Source organism: Bos indicus, chromosome 8, assembly GCF_029378745.1.
Source record: "Bos indicus isolate NIAB-ARS_2022 breed Sahiwal x Tharparkar chromosome 8, NIAB-ARS_B.indTharparkar_mat_pri_1.0, whole genome shotgun sequence".
NCBI classification, from domain to species: Eukaryota; Metazoa; Chordata; class Mammalia; order Artiodactyla; family Bovidae; genus Bos; species Bos indicus.
Window position 1 is genome coordinate 7,684,787 of NC_091767.1, and position 16,419 is coordinate 7,701,205.

At 46.5% G+C, this 16,419-nt stretch overlaps 1 protein-coding gene across 2 annotated transcripts in view; it reads right to left on the reverse strand.

Moving 5' to 3' along the window:
• Positions 1 to 15,120, reverse strand: part of BLK (BLK proto-oncogene, Src family tyrosine kinase) — a 51,990-nt gene extending 36,870 nt beyond the window's left edge. The window contains exon 1 of one of the 2 annotated variants that reach the window (XM_019965802.2): positions 14,936 to 15,120. The gene's annotated coding sequence lies outside the window, so the exon portion shown is untranslated. Of the gene's footprint in view, positions 1 to 1,352; positions 1,450 to 14,935 lie in introns of those variants that run through there. The other variant, XM_019965803.2, reaches the window with a different exon arrangement.
• Between the last annotated feature and the right edge of the window lie 1,299 nt (positions 15,121 to 16,419).

Sequence of the window (16,419 nt, forward strand, 5' to 3'; positions counted from 1 at the left end):
AAGGTACCAAATTGTCCTCCTCCCAGCAATACTCAAGAATTCTCATTTCTCCACATGCTTGCCAAAACCGGTGTCATGAGAAATTGCTTTTTACTAATCCAATGGGTAATAAATGGAATCTTTTTGTTATTTGTTTTTTCTTGATTACTTTTAAGATGTTTATTGATTTATGTGGGTTTTTCCCTCTGTGGATGGCCCATTCATATCCTTTGACCATTTAGAAAAATTGCAGTTTTATTTTTTAAAAAAAGAACTCATTTATTTTCGGTTATTATTGATTTTTTTTTTCCTACTGTGGAAACTATTTACAAATCGATGAAACTTTGCTATGGTCTGTAACCAAGATATGTATAAAAGGATTTGCTATCACATTTGAAGCAATGCACACGAAGACAACTGCCAAATTCCTTAGACTGGATAAGAGAAATTTAAAAGGCAAGAGAAGTTCTGGTAACAGAGTAATGCACTGATCAACACCATCATGAAAGCAACTTGTCATGGTCTAACTCTCAGTGTTGTTTTTTTCCCTCAGTGTTGTGTAAATAAAAGAAAGATATGTCCTAACCAGAAAAAAAAAAAAAAAAGAATGCATTTCTAAGAGGTATAAACTTCCAGTTAAAAAATGAATGTCATCGTGATACTATAATCTATAGTATTTGGACTGCCTATTTTTCAGATTTCCTCCTTCTGTTCAGGCCTTCAGAAGGAAAATTACTCTGCTTCAACACCAAGGAACTATTTCAAGACTCTTGATCCAAACTTCAAACTGCTTTCCTGTGACAACCCGGTTTGCCAGCAGCTGTGTGGGAGCAGGCCCACCTCGGGCAGTGTGGCCCCCTGACGTGCTCCTGCCTCCCTCCTTTCCTGTGAAGAGCCTGTTCTCCCTGACAGAGGCCCGTGAGCACAGGTCCTGGGCATGCTGTGGGGAGCAGAGACCAGGGATGCGCTCCGGAGCTTGCGTGCTGGCTGGCAGAGAGGTGAGCCAAAGACAGCCCAGACAGCATACAAGCAGAGAAAATGGCTAATCACTTCTGAGAAAGGTGAGTTTGTGCAGAGAGCAGAGCCCGTGTGATGGATTTGAAAGAGACACGAGGTTATTCAGTGGAGGAAAGCCCTCCCAGGTCTGAGTGACCAGAGGCAGCTGCCTGAGGTTGAAAGGGCAGGGGGATGGCAGGATGGAAGATCCTGGGTTGCGGGGCTGAGGATTGCGAGCCCTGGAGGGGCTCAGCCTGGAGCAGAGTCAGTGGGGAGGATGGAGTAGGTGAGGGCAGAGAGGAGGGCATGTGAGGGAGCCGGGCTTCCTTTCAAGAAGCCACATGAACCTCTAGATGGCTTCAAGTGGACCCACTTACCTGATCGAAAGATCACGGCAGCTGCAGAGGGCCTCTGTGAAAGGTGGTGGACGAGAGATCGGAGAAGGGGGATGTGAAGGGGAATGGGGAGATGCCAAACAAGGTGACGATGAGCTTTAGCTGTGGGAGGGGCTGTGCGTGGAGGGGAAAGAGCTGCCCCATGCTCCTCCTACGGATCAGAACCTCTCACCCTCCCCCACCTGGGGATGTCTGTCCTCAGAATTGGAACCCAGTTCCCAGCAGGGATTCCACAGATTAGTCTTCAAAAATTGAATGTCCTAAGTAAACACACACGAAAGTGGCTGTTTGATGTCTGAAGCCAAGTTCTGCCAGGAGTACCTGCTCTCTACAGCCTTGGCTGGAGCCTGGATCTGAAGGATCGTCTGTGCCTTGTCTAGCATAAAGCGATTCTAGTGCCCATGTGAAGCCAGAAGGCTGCTCAGTGTGGGGTGGGGCGGTGCTGCCAGCTCCTGGGCAACTGGAGGAACTGGGATTCAACCATCAGCTGGCTGTGGACACTGTGTCTTCCCCCATCTGCTGCCTACCTCAGCTTCCTCCCTGTTGAGTGAGTTTTGAGCAGCCAGCATGCATCACTGTCATCAGCATCTAAGGGAGCTCAGCTTCCTCCTCTTGGAGGTTACCCTCCTGAACCATGGGCTCAGCGCTGGGCTGCTCTAGAAGCTGCTACAGGAGAAAGGTACCTCTTTGGCTTCCCAGAAGTCACTCTTAGCTGAGGGGGAGGGCCCTGGACTCAGGATCCAATTGTGGGACCTTGGGAAATAGCACCTAATCATGTAATGGGGCCAAGAACTCTGACCACAGAGCTGGGGCTGCACCAGCAGTAGGCAGGGTCTCACCACGGTGGGCTCAGCAGCAATGGAGCATGGTCTTCAAGAGCTGGGCAGCTGCCTCCTGCCCCACAAGGTGCTGCTCATGCCCAGGAAAAGCTCCCTATCAAATTTGACTCAGCAAGTAGGTGGGGCACAGAGAAGCCAGGCCTATGCTGCAACAGCAGGAGGCTCTGGGAAGCCTGGCGGCATCTGAAAGGTTCCAGTGTGCTTGGAGGCTAGGAAGTCCGTGATGCTCAGGGGGGAACAGAGCCAGAGGAGGGGTTGGTAGAGCTCAGAGAAGCAGTGGACTACATCACCAATCATACTGCCACTTGGATTTCTAGTAAACAGCTCAGACTTGAAATGGCCAAAAGGACCCCCTTGTTTTTTTTCCCCAAACTCCCTAGGCCTCAAAGATTTCCCATCTCACTAAACAGTGCCTCCATCTTGGAGTTTCTCCCGCTCTTTCTCCTACTTCCCACAAACCATCACCAAATTCTGCGGGCTCAGCATGCAGCCAGAACTGGGCCACTGTTGCTATTCCAGTCAAAGCCAGGACCTTGCAGTGGCCTCCCAGCTGTTCTTCTGTTTCTCTTCTGGCCCTCCCACCAGCCTGATGCTGGAAGATGCAGGTCAGGCCATGCCACTTCTCCCCCGATTACCACCTGGCACGACATAGATTTCCAAATTTGTTTGGTGTCTGTCGTCCTGCACGAGAAGAGGCCTTTGTTTTGTCCACTGATGTGACTCGTGCCTCAGGAAAAGCTCATAGTTATGTCTGAGTGAGCGAACAGACAGCTCCTCTTCTCACGTGGCATCCATTCTACCATCGACAGAGGCAGTTGATCGCATCGTGAAATTCCATCCCTGCCCCAGCCCTCGAGGCTTCAGGGTTATTGCATGATATGCCAGGATCCAAACCTCCTCCTCCTTTTGGTCCATTGCCTTGTTCGCTTCCCGTCCTGGCCCAGGACTACAGCACCACCTTTCCCGAGGCAGCAGAAGAGGAGGGATTTTAAATCATGAGGGACGCATTTCAGTCACGGCTCTGCCTCTTGGTAGCTGAATGCCCCTCTCCTCCTCTAGGAGCTGGCATGCGGATCTCACAGCCGCTCATGTGAGCAGCGCTTTATAGATGCTACAAGCCAGGTGCTAATGGCAGCCACTATATTAAACACACACTCTACTCTTCCCCTTTCCACAGGTTCCCCTCCAAAACTATCCTAAAGAACGAATGTCTCCCTCTGGGTGAACCTGTGGGGCAGCTTATTGTTCCTTCTCCCCTCAGAGACCCCATCCCTCCTGAAGGCCCAGAAGGATGGAATGTTTCTTCCTGCCACTTCCCTGGAATTAGACTGATTCCCAGACCCCTGTCCAAACCCTAGTAATGCTTCCGGTGAGCCTCTGAACTTCCTGAGGTTACAGAGGGTTTATCTAAACTCTGCAAGTCTCAGAAATCAAAACCACAGCCATCAATCTTCCTTCCTTTTTTTCTTCTCCCCTTCCATTCCTCCCTCCCTTGGCAGTTTTGGAATAAATTTAGTATTTGTCATTTCCTTTCTCAGGGCTTCCTAGGTGGCTCAGTGGCAAAGAATTTGCCTGCCAATGCAGGAGCCTCAGGAGACAGGTTTGATCCCTAGATTGAGAAGATCCTCTGGAGAAGGAAATGGCAACCCACTGCAGTGTTCTTGCTTGGGAAATCCCATGTACAGAGGAGCCTGGCAGGCTACAGTCCATGGGGTCGCAAAGAGCAGGACACGACCGAGCAACTGAGCACACAGTCATTTCCTTTCTCTCCCACATCCACGCAGTTTTCTGAGTTTAGTTCTTGGGGAAATGGGAGAAGATGGAGAAGTATCAATGCAAGACCTCCTAGGGGATCTGCTTGTCAATTAACGAGCATTTTCTGAGTGGAAAAGATGCCTTGGGAGGTGAGAACCATAGAGCAGAAACCACCCTTCTGCTGTGCCTCGGGGGAGGGATGGCTCAACCACACAGGTTATGAGAAGCCTTACTGGGCTGTGTGGTCTGAGGTCGTCCACTGTGGTGTTTATCAGAAGGTTTTTTCTTGGTTAGATTGACCCTCAGTAAGAACACGGTGTACACCTGCAAGATGGAACACGCCAAGGTGCACATGTGCACACACAGCCCCCATGCCTTGAAACAAAGGCTCATGCAATGTTATTTGTCCTCACTCAAGCAATGCGTTTGAGTATTTTCTATCCTATTCTATTTCTCAAAAAAAGATTTTTTAAATTAGGTAAATACACATGACACAAAATTTACTATCTTAATTTTTAACTGTACAGTTAGGTAATGGAACAAATATTCACATTGCTGGGCACCCAATCTCCAGAACTTCTTCATCTTGCAAAATTGAAACTTAATCTCCATTAAAGAAAAACTCCCCATTTTCCCCTCTGCCAGTCCCTGATAACCACTTTTCTACTTTCAGTCTCTATAAATTGACTACTCTGGGGACCTCATAGAAGTGACACCATACTGTACTTGTCCTTCTGGGACTGACATTTCATTTAGCATAATGCCCTCATGGTTCATCCATGTCGTGCCATGTGTTTGAATTTCCTTTTTTTTTTTTTTTAAGGCTGAATAATATTCCATGGCATATACATGCAACAATGTATTTATCCACTCAACCATGCGGCTATTGCGAATAATGCCACTGTGATATTTGTACAGTATGCAAATATCTCTTTGAGACTGCTTTCTCTTCCCCTCTCAACTCCCTCTCTGCCTTTATCATGGCCCACAGATCAGCTGTCTTCCCCTCTGTGCCCTCAGCCTCGTTCCTCTGACTTTGCCATCCCCATCTCCCAAACTGCTGACACTTCCTTTAAGGTTTGGGGGTCCCAGTTCTGGAGCCAAGCACGCCAGTGTCAGCACCAGCCTCCTTGGGGCCCAATGTGTGGACGCGCCTCAGGACCCAGGCACTCTCTGCCTGGGTTCAGTCCAGAGCTGGCAGTAGAGACGAATGTTTTAGCAAATTGTGATAGAGTATGAAAATATTCTATCAAGGGTACAACAAATTTTGTGAGGACTTTGCTTCAGCCTTTCTTGAATAATTAATTCCTGTTTTTGGGTAGGCAGTCATGCTTTTTGCCCAGAAAACCTTGAAAGTGAGTAATTTAGACTCATCTAGAAATTGAGGCAAAGGCAAAAAAAGCCAAAAATGCTCTTATGAAAGCAAGTTACTGAATGATTTTGTGTTAAATAAGATGAAATATATAACGCACTTATAAGAGTGCCTCAACACATAGTATGGACTCAATAAATGTGACTTATTACTGTTAAACCATGGCACAATAATATATTATTATAAAGTGTTAGTTGCTTGGCCTGCAGCCCACCAGGCTTCTCTGTCCACGAGATTCTCCAGGCAAGAATACTGGAGTGGGTAGCCATTCCCTTCTCCACGGGATCTTCCTGACCCAGGGACTGAACCTGGGTCTTCTGCATTGAAGAGAAAACACAAATATAATAAAATGCCTTCTCACCCACTTCTCCCTAATACTCCCCTGTCATAAACAGTAAACAGTCTAATTTTCTAGGGCAATGGTAAAAAGATGCCATTTATATCAAAAGCCAGGGTTATTGCATGTACTGATTATCGATCACAGGCAAAACTAGAGGGCCAATAAGGCACACTGATCTACCGTTTAATGTTGTATTACATATAAGATGCCCAAGATGAAATTATAATTTACTCTTTTCTATTGCATGATTATTTCCCAAATTTCAGGAAGTCTTTGCTCTTTCAAGGCTGCCAGTTTTCCGTAATAATAATAAGTGGTTAACTTAGCAGAAATTCTCAGAGGAAGTAAGGAGACTTGAGATTAAATTTTGCCCCATCTTTTTGCCTGCAGGTATGAATGCTTGTGAAGAAGGCAATGGCACCCCACTCCAGTACTCTTGCCTGGAAAATCCCATGGACAGAGGAGCCTGGTGGGCTATAGTTCATGAGGTCACTAAGAATCAGACACGACTGAGCGGCTTCACTTTCACTTTTCAGTTTCATGCATTGGAGAAGGAAATGACAACCCACTCCAGTGTTCTTGTCTGGAGAATCCCAGGGATGGGGGAGCCTGGTGGGAGGCCATCTATGGGGTCACTCAGAGTCAGACACGACTGAAGTGACTTAGCAGCAGCAGCAGCAGCATGAACACTTGAGTTTAAGGAGATTCAGGACAAGATTACTAAGACAGAAAGGAAATCAAACACATTTAGGAAGCCAAAGTCACCAACAGGTGCCAAGTAGGTTGTTGTTACTAAAAACATCTGAAGAGAAAAGGTCCATTTGTATTTAGTAAATCATGAGCTCAAGTCTCCCACCCATTGGGTTGGACTGTTGGGTTCAATCTCTTGGACTTCAGAGTTTCCTTGGCTCTTTAAGCCTTGAGTGATAACATTTCCGTTTGATAAACACAGCTCATCTCCTATGGTTAATGCTTGTAGGAGGAAAGAACAATTAACCACCACAAATATTTCTGTGTCAGTCTGACTCCTTGGAGAGAAATGCAAGGCTTAAAAAAAAAAATCAAAACATTTAGTGAAGTTTAGTGAAGAACCAAAGATAGCCATAATCATGGCAGAACCTTGAACACATTAGCATTTAGCTTTGGTTAAAGAAGTAAAAAGAGAAGCAACTCTCTTAACCATAGGGCACTTTAGCATAATGGGTGTGTGTGCGTGTGTGTGTACTGAGTTGCTTCAGTTGTGTCCAACTCTTTGCAACCCTACGGACCATAGCCTGCCAAGTTCCTTGGTCCATGGGATTCTCCAGGCAAGAATACTGGAGTGGATAGCCATTCATTCCCTCCTCCAGGGGATCTTCCTGATCCAGGGATCGAAACTGCGTCTCTTATGTCTCTTGCTTTGACAGGAGGATTCTTTACCACTGGTGCCATCTGGAAAGCCTCAGGTAATGGGTATGCACACACAGATCAGGCAGTGAGATACACTTGGGTTCTAGTCCAAAGGCTCCTCAGATGGGAATAATATGGTCCCCATTCCACATCTGGACTTCTGTGTGTAGGCACAGATCTTTAGAATTCTTTCATTTCAACACCAGACTTGCCAAAGGGAATGGGAGGGAAGAAGACAGAAAGAAAGATCAGTTGTTTTTAAAAATATTTTCAGGGACCCCAATCTCCTTTGAGAACCTGATGAACTACAGACACTTCCGTCACTCCCAAGTACACTTACATGCAGACACATCCAATTTTGTGTTCAGTTTCAGGACTCCTCTCCCCGCAAACCCGCACAACAATTCATGGACCTCTGATTAGGAATCTTGGTTTAGACTGTGGGACAAATGAGGCCAAATCCTTGGGTTTTCTTTCCTTCTGAGTCATTTCATCTCACAGAGAGGAAAGTCTGTTCTCTTGCCAAAGACCACATCAGTAACCCTGGCCAACGAATATAGCTGTTGAAAATGAGGGAGCTAGATGAGAAGACAAGAACTCAAGCCACGATCACCATGACTTCAAATGCAAATCCAAGACCACCCCACTCCACCCCCAAATAAGTCTTTTGTTTCTCTGTATAATTGTTGTTCCTTGGACAATGGGAAGAATACTCTTTGGCTGTACGATGTAGTTCAGAAGGACTTTACAATTTACATGTTATTTTGTTCCCAATCATAACCCTCTATCATGTTAAAAAAAAGGGGGGAACTAAATGTCCAGTTTGAAATATAGTTAAGATTAGGAAATATTATGCAGCTTCAAAAATGATCATTGTGATAATACTTTCTCCATTCGTCCCACTCTCTCCATCCCCCACTGTGTCCACAAGCCCATTCTCTACATCTTTGTGGCCATTCCTTCCTTGCAAATAGGTCCATCAATATCATTTTTCTAGATTCCATATCTATGTGTTAATATACTATACAATATAATATACAAATATGTTTTTCTCTTCCTGAGTTACTTCACTCTGTACAACAGGCTCTAGGTTCATCTACCTCACTAGAACTGATTCAGATTCCTTCTTTTTTATGGCTGAGTAATACTCCATTGTATATATGTATGTAAGATAGACAGCTGGTGGGAAGTTGCTGCGTAGTACAGGGAGCCCAGTCTGGCACTCTGTGATGACCTGGAAGGATGGGATAAGGGGATGGGAAGGAGGCTAGGGAAGGAGAGAATATATGTAGAATTATGGCTGATTTGCATTGTTGTATGGCAGAAACCAACACAATATTGTAAAAATAATTTTTTAAATATTTAAATAAAAATATAAAAAATGATCATTGTGAAGACATGTTGCCATGGGGAAGATGCTTATGTTAAGATGAAAAAAAGAAAGCAAGGAAAAAACATAGACTCCAAAGATCTCTGTCCTTTATGATTCCAGTAATAAAAAGCTGCATACTACAAACAAAGGCATGCAAGTCTTGGGTAGAAATCAGAGGTGGAGTTACTGATGGCTCATATCTGTTTCCAAAAGGTTTTTTTTTTTTTTTTTGGTATTTTATGACTGTTATAGTTAGAAAGAAAGGAGATACATGATATATCTGTACAAAATCAACCTGTTCTCCCAAAGGGTTGTGGCTGATCTCCTGCTTCTAAGTTTCCCTGCTTAGAAGGCTTTCTAAGTGAGCCGGTGAAGAAGATAGACCCCCAGAGGACTCAGTCAGAGCCCCACAGGCCCCCACTGAGCACCAAACCTTGAGCCTGTGGCTGAAAGAGCAGAGAGAGAGCACCTCCTCACTCCTGGTAGACCAGGCACAGATTGGATCCCTGGCATCTGAGTCTGGGCTGAGGGGGACACTGGTTTCCGCAAAGAACACGAGGAATTTCATATCTAAATCCACGTGAGCTTCTGGTGTTTAGATTCTCCCCCACCACCCACAAACAGAGTCAGAAGTAAAGGACCCATTCACGTGACAGACCCCTCCCCTGGGTCATGGGAGGTTAGCTACTCTCAAAACAGCCACCAAGGGAAAATTTCCAAAGAGCTTCTTGCAGGGCAACCTGCCAGGGGTGAGGAGGCAGCAGCTTCATCAGTCGGGACTTGACCTTCTTGAGGTCACGGTCAGTCAGCACACCAGTCCTGAGCACGGAGGCTCCTGAGTAAGAGCAACACGGCAGCACAGCTCTGACCTCAGACTTGGCTCACGTCCTTCAGGCAAGCTCCTAACCACCTCCCTTTTATCTCCCCAGCCCTGTAGCTGGGGTGTCACGAACAGCAAGAGCCACCATCCTGCACACCTGGCGTTTCCTTCCCAAAGTGCTCAGCACACACAGGCCTGCACTCGTGCAGTAGCTCCTTCACCGAGGCTCTGCTGACCCCCAGAGAGAGGGGTGTGTATATGTATATGATATGTACAGGTACATCTCAGTGTCCCAGGTCATCCCACCACCACCACGACCCCATGTCCACACATCCATTCTCTACATCTGCATCTCTTCCTGCCCTGCCAATAGGATAAAGAAGTTATGATACAAATACACAGTGGAATATTACTCAGCCATAAAAAAGGAACAAAATCGGGCCATTTGTAGAGATGTGGATGAACCTAGAGTCTGTCATACAGAATGAAGTAAGTCAGAAAGAGAAAAACAAAAACCATATGTTAACACATATATGTGGAAACTTCCTGGATATTTTACTGCTATCTCTGACCCTGAAGTTGTTTATCTCAGTTGTATCTGTTGGGTGGAAATAATATAACCATGTGCTACCTGCCCCTTTCTGGTTTCCTAGCTGCATGTTCAGTCCAGATGTTTTGGCAGCTTGAAATCGCTATGGTAGGAGTGTTTATACCACAGGAATAGGCAAGGGCTACATATTTAAAAACAGAGACATTACTTTGCCAACAAAGGTCCATCTAGTCAAAGCTATGGTTTTTCCAGTAGTCATATATGGATGCGAGAGTTGGACTATAAAGAAAGTTGAGCGCCAAAGAACTGATGCTTTTGAACTGTGGTGTTGGAGAAGCCTCTTGAGAGTCCCTTGGACTGCAAGGAGATCCAACCAGTCCATCTAAAGGAAATCATTCCTGAATATTCATTGAAAGGACTGATGCTGAAGCTGAAACTCCAATACTTTGGCCACTCGATGCAAAGAACTAACTCATTGGAAAAGACCCTGATGCTGGAAAAGATTGAAGGAGGGAAGAGAAGGGGATGACAGAGGATGACATGTTTGGATGGCATTACCGACTCGATGGATGTGAGTTTGAGCAAGCTCCTGGAGTTGGTGAAGGACAGGGAAGCCTGGTGTGCTGCAGTCCACGGGGTCGCAAAGAGTCAGACATGACTAAATGACTGAACTGAACTGAACACATGTGTGGTTGATGCATTTTTGTTGATTTCCCTGACTTAAGACGGTGATGGAAAAAACATTAATAGTGTTGATTTTGCTTTAAAACATTTGCAGCTGTGGATAGCACCCCTCAACATGGAGAAAATTTTCAAGTAATAAAATACTGTTATTCAATTTAGTAAAGAAGTGGGTCAGCCCACAGACTATCAAGTGCAGTTCACACATGTGGTTTCACTCTGATCTTACTTCTTAGAATAAATGAAAATATCAGTGAAGTTCATGTGCATCAATTGCTTGACTTTGGGTCCAAGAGTTTGGCAAAAGTTCACAAGATCGTTCTGTGGAGAATCAGTTGGCTATGTGGAATTTATAAGAATGGGTATTACATATATTAATATTTGTAAATGAGTGTTGCTTATCATTTATACCAGTAAAATTGATGATTAACTTATGTGTGTGTGTGTTTCCCGGAAAGTTGGAGGTTAAACATTTGCCAGTACACCCCTGTTCTCAGTCTTCTTAACCTGACACGTCCCCGACAGCCCTGACTGTGCGAGGGAGTCCGCCAGACAGACAAAGGGACAGACACCACAAAACAGAAATGGCTCCTTCCCATTAGGAAATGGAAACTTCAGCCTTTCCCATAAAGCCACCCAAATAAAATCATAAAATGGTTTATTACTTTTGATCCTATCTTCAAGAGCAATATTAAAAAATAAAAAGAATTTGTTTTTTAAAAGTCTCATTAACTTTAGAAATGGTAGGACTAAAAAGAATCTTACCGTGAAATAATTTTATAGAATTTCTGTAGCAATACAAGGTAGAATAACTGTAAAAATGGACAGTTGAAACATAGGTCATTTGTCTAACTATAATAAACACACCCAGATATCTCACCATAAGTTGGCCCTCTTGGTGAAAAAATAAAGAACTGATTTATGTTAATAATTCTTATTTAACACCCTCATCATGCTTCAAGCTCTTTCTAAAACCCTCTCCTGTTTTGGATAGTGTTTGGAGGGAGCCCAGATCCAGAGGGGCAGCAGACCTGCCAACAAAGTGCCCCAGGCATGTGCTAGAAGCCTTGGGGACTCAGGGGTGGATCTGGGCACTGGTAGGCTAATGGCACCCCACTCCAGTACTCTTGCCTGGAAAATCCCATGGACGGAGGAGCCTGGTGGGCTGCAGTCCATGGGGTCGCTAGGAGTTGGACACGACTGAGCGACTTCACTTTCACTTTTCACTTTCATGCATTGGAGAAGGAAATGGCAACCCACTCCAGTGTTCTTGCCTGGAGAATCCCAGGGACAGGGGAGCCTGGTGGGCTGCCGTCTATGGGGTCGCACAGAATCGGACATGACTGAAGCGACTTAGCAGCAGCAGCAGGCTTCCCGGGTGGTGCTGGTGGTAAAGAGCCCGCCTGCCAATGCCGGAGATAGAAGAGACACAGTTTCCATCCCTGGGTCGGGAAGATCCCCTGGAGGAGGGCATGGCAACCCGCTCCAGTATTCTTGCCTGAAGAATCCCATGGAGAGAGGAGCCTGGTGGGCTACAGTCCATGGGGTTGCAAAGAGTTGGACACGACTGAAGCGACTTGGCATGGCACGGCTGACACGACAAGAGAGAAGACATGGGCGCTGATCCTGAGAGCCAGGACAAGAGGGACTTGCCTGGATGAGAAAGAGAGGTGCACCACAGAGCGACCAGCAGGAGGGGCCTGGTGTGTTCCAGAAGCAGTGGTGGAGCAGGAGATGTGACAGGAAAGCGACTGCAGGCCCAGCGGTAATCACCGCTCTTCAGCTCAGATCTTCATCTCAGCGTTGTGATTTTCATGTAAATGCTATCTCCCCACAGCTTCATAATTCTTTCCTCTTTCATGTCTGCTTCCGAAGCTTTCTCTAATCTGGTTGAGACATCGCCTTTGAACAAGGGCACACCTGCTCTGCCGGGCCTGTGAAGCACAAGTGCACGCACGTGTATGTGTGTGTATGTATGTGAACGTGTATGTGTGTTGAGGGGGGTGGGTTGGGTTTCTCTGTCTCCCTGGTACCTCTCTAAACACTTGATCCTTAAAGCAAGGCTGCTGCCCCTGGTGATCTCATCTGGATGCTGCAGATTCTAGGGTCTGTGCAGGGACCAGGCCCCCCAGGCATCACTCAAGCAGGAGCTGGCTCTTAGAGTTCCAGTTTGACTCTGTGTTCCTCAGTAGATGCTCTGCTCGTGGAAGAGTGTTTGCAGCACAGTTCAGTGCTGCCTGGCTGGCCACAGATTCTGCGGGGAAGGGTGAGCCCAGGATGGCAGAGTCCATCCGGGTATTCCATACCGGGTCTGGGCCCTTATTGGCCTCCACGCTCGGCCTCCTGCTTCCCCACTGGGGATGGGTCAGGTGTGGGTAGCTGGGCATGAGCTGGAGGCCCAGGAGCCTGAACCAGCACAGTGAGCTCCGCTGGGAGACAGAAGTGCAGTCCTTAGGCCTAAATCCCCCTGACACAGAGTGAAGGCTCAGAAATGTGTGTTGAATGAAAAAATAAATGAATGATGAGGAAGACCACGAAGACAGGGAAATACGGCGCTTTCTGAGAATCGGGTGGGGAGTTGGGAGAGAGGCTGATAGAAAATGCAAGAGGCTTTCTGGGTTCCAGAATGTTCAAAGAGAGGGTGGGCCCCCCAGGCCATGAACACCAGTTGTCCCAAGCATGTTCAGATGTTGACTATTTCTGCTCCAAGGCAGGATGAGCATAGATTTTTATTTTTTATTTTGGAATAATTTTAGGTTTACAGAAAAATTACAAAGATAGGATAGAGACTTGCCCTGCATCCTGCACCCAGCTTCCCTGAGTGTTGGTGTCTTTCCTAACTATGGTACACTTGCCAGAACCAAGAGAGGCACATCAGTGATAGCTGTTAAGCTCCAGACTTTATTTAGAGTTCACCTATTCTTCACTAATGACTTTGAGGTTGTTGTTGTTCCAGGCTCCAAACCAACCCATATGTGAATTCTGGATTTAGCTGTCATTGCTCCTTACTCTCCTCTGAAGTGACAATTTCCCTCTCTTTACTTGTTTGTCATGACCTTGAGAATCTTGAAGTTCAAGTAGTCTGTAGCCCTTCAATTTGGGTTTGTCTGATGTTTTCTCATAACTAGACTAAGGTTAGGGGTTTGAGGAAGGAATAGCTTGGAGGTGAAGTACTTTTCTCCTTGCAGCCAAAGTTAGACAATGAATACAAGGTGACTTATCCCTGGAGATGTTAACCTTGACCTTGGGGCCAGGATTCTCCACTGCAGGGTTACCGGTTTTCCTCCTCTCTAGTAAGTCCAGTCCTCACTTAAGCGGAGGGGTTTCTAACTCTCTTCCAGGAGGGAAGAGTGGAGACATAGATCATGTGGAATTCTTCTCTATAATGACAGAAGCACCATAATAACAGTTTTTTAGTTCCTTGGTCATGTGGCAATTGAGGGTAAGTGAACACATTGGCCAGTTAGGAAATGACTGGAAAAGTTGTCAAAATCCTAGTATTTTTTAAATTCTCTCAAGATATCAACTATTCTTTCCTTTTCACAGTTGGCCAAAGAGCTCTCTTAGCCAAACAGGCCATCTTTAAACCTATCCCGGGGCTTCCCTAGTGACTCAGTGGTAAAGAATCCACCTGCCAATGCATGAGACACAGGTTCAGTCCTTGGGTTGGGAAGATCCCCTGAAAGAGGGCGTGGCAACCCACTCCAGTGTTCTTGCCTGGAGAATCCCATGGACAGAGGAGCCTGGCGGGCTACAGTCCATGGGGTCGCAAATAGTCGGATATGACTTAGCAACCAAACAGCAACAAGCCTATTCCATCACCCTACCTCCAAATGTCTGGAAAATGGAAAACCTGATTGTAAAAAGAAGACCAAAATGAAATGAAAGCAACAAGCAATCATTGACCTTGAGTCAGACCCTCCACACGTCACTGCTGCCCTGCATCAGCTTGGCACCATGGTACCTTTACCCTCCTTTACAGGGAGGCTCTTGCCTGGAGCACACAGCCCCGAGTGCCCATCCATACCCTCACCCCACCCACAGCCTCCTTCTGTCTCTCTTCCATGGCACATTCACCACCTTTTCCAGCTTTGAAAGGCTGAGCAGCAGACTCTATCCTGGATGGACTGAAGTTTTATCAATCAAAAAAACTCTCTTGGGTGACCATTCCATATTGAAGTATGGCAGAAACCATCACAATATTGTCAAGTAATAATCCTCCAATTAAAAATAAGATAAAAAAAAAAAACGTCTAAAATAGAAATGAACAAACGACAGGGCAATCTATCCACAACTGGGGCTCAGACCCTAAGAAAGTCTTCCCTCTCCTCTGTAACACCCATAACAATGTTCCTGCCCACTCTCCCAGGGTCTCCACGGGCCCCTAAGCACTGTCTGCGCTGTATGAGGAAATGCGATGGTCAGGAAGGCGGAAGATGAGTCTTACCTTGGCAGTATTCAGCGGCTGCTCACCATAGCTCTTCAAATCGCCGCGCCTTATCGGGCAGCGGCCTCCTAGCTTCAACCAGCGACTCGGAAACAATCCTGAAGCAGGAGCCCATCCCAGGCGTCTCAGTCACTTCAGTAGCTCGTGGCTTCCTGCCGGCGATGGCAAGAACCCGCCGAGGTGGCAGGCTATCCCCCCACCCCCGTCTGTGGTCACAGCTGCCTCCACCGAGCTCCGCCCCTCCCACCGGCCCTTGGAAAGCTTTCGTGGGCTCGCTGTGCCCAGGAAAAGCCTATGAGCAAGGACCACGAGCAGCTGGTCCTTTCTCTGGAGCTGGGCCACGTTTGTCACTGTGCCCCACTGCCGTCAGAAAGTTTTCCCAAGGGGCTTTGGTTTAACAACAAGGAGGTGTTTTTCCTGCAGCGAGCCTGGTAGGTACAGTTAGTAAACCTCCAAGTTAACCCTGCAAGGTATTTCACGCCGCCTTGCAGGGTTGTCTGCAGGGCAAGAAGGAGCTTGGGTTCGGCTGCCTTGTGCCCTCTGTGTGAGCGAGGTGGCCATCTCCCAGCCGTGCTGGTTTTGTCTTGTCTTCCAAATAGTCCTGATGATACCCAGCTCATGGGATACGAAGAGCACAAGTGACAGAATGGAGTGACGGCAAAAATTTGGCTCATTCCCTTGTCTCTAGTAAGGAAATTCCCTTGACTCTAGCCAGTCCTTGATTCTGATCTCAGAGCCTTTTCAATTGTACTATGTCACTCCTCTGTGAAAACTCAGAGGAACAGAGACTGATGGAGTTGATGGGGAAGGACCGTAATAGAGTGGCAAGGTGCCGTCCTTTACCACACCAGCTGAGGGACCAATGGGACCAAGAAGTTTGCTGAGATGCCCTCTGGAGACGTATTGGTTCAGCCGGACATAGGGAGCCACTGGCCTCCTACTTTCTGATCTGTGGACCAAAGGGAGCCAGTGGGTGGTCTCCTCTCCTGCCCTTATGTCTGGGAACCTCAATATCGGGGGGCAAGGAGAGAATTTAGACACATTGGCTTCTACTCCTGCCCTGGGACTACAGTTCAGAATCTCAGCTTCTTCATGGAGTCCCTTCCCTTGGATTTTAGGATTAAGAGAGTAATTCGCTGTGAGTCTCTGGCAGGAAAGATTTTTTTGACAGATGTTCATGGCAACCGTAGCAGCAACATAGAGATCTTAGGTTCTAAGACTCCTTGGAAACAATCTATTTTATTTTCCCCAAAAGATTTTTTTGTGAGAAAAGACGGATTAATGTATAAAAAGCCTCTATTACAGTATTTAGCACATGAGAACTCCAAATAACTGGTAGCTGATGTGAATATGTCTAATCCAAGTGCCAAATCTGATCTTTTAGAAAAACTGCTTTGTCTTCTTCCATCCTTGACAGCAAAGGGCCCAGAACCATGCCCAGAATTGGCTGTGCTCAGTGAATCGTAGGTGTTATTTTTATAGTC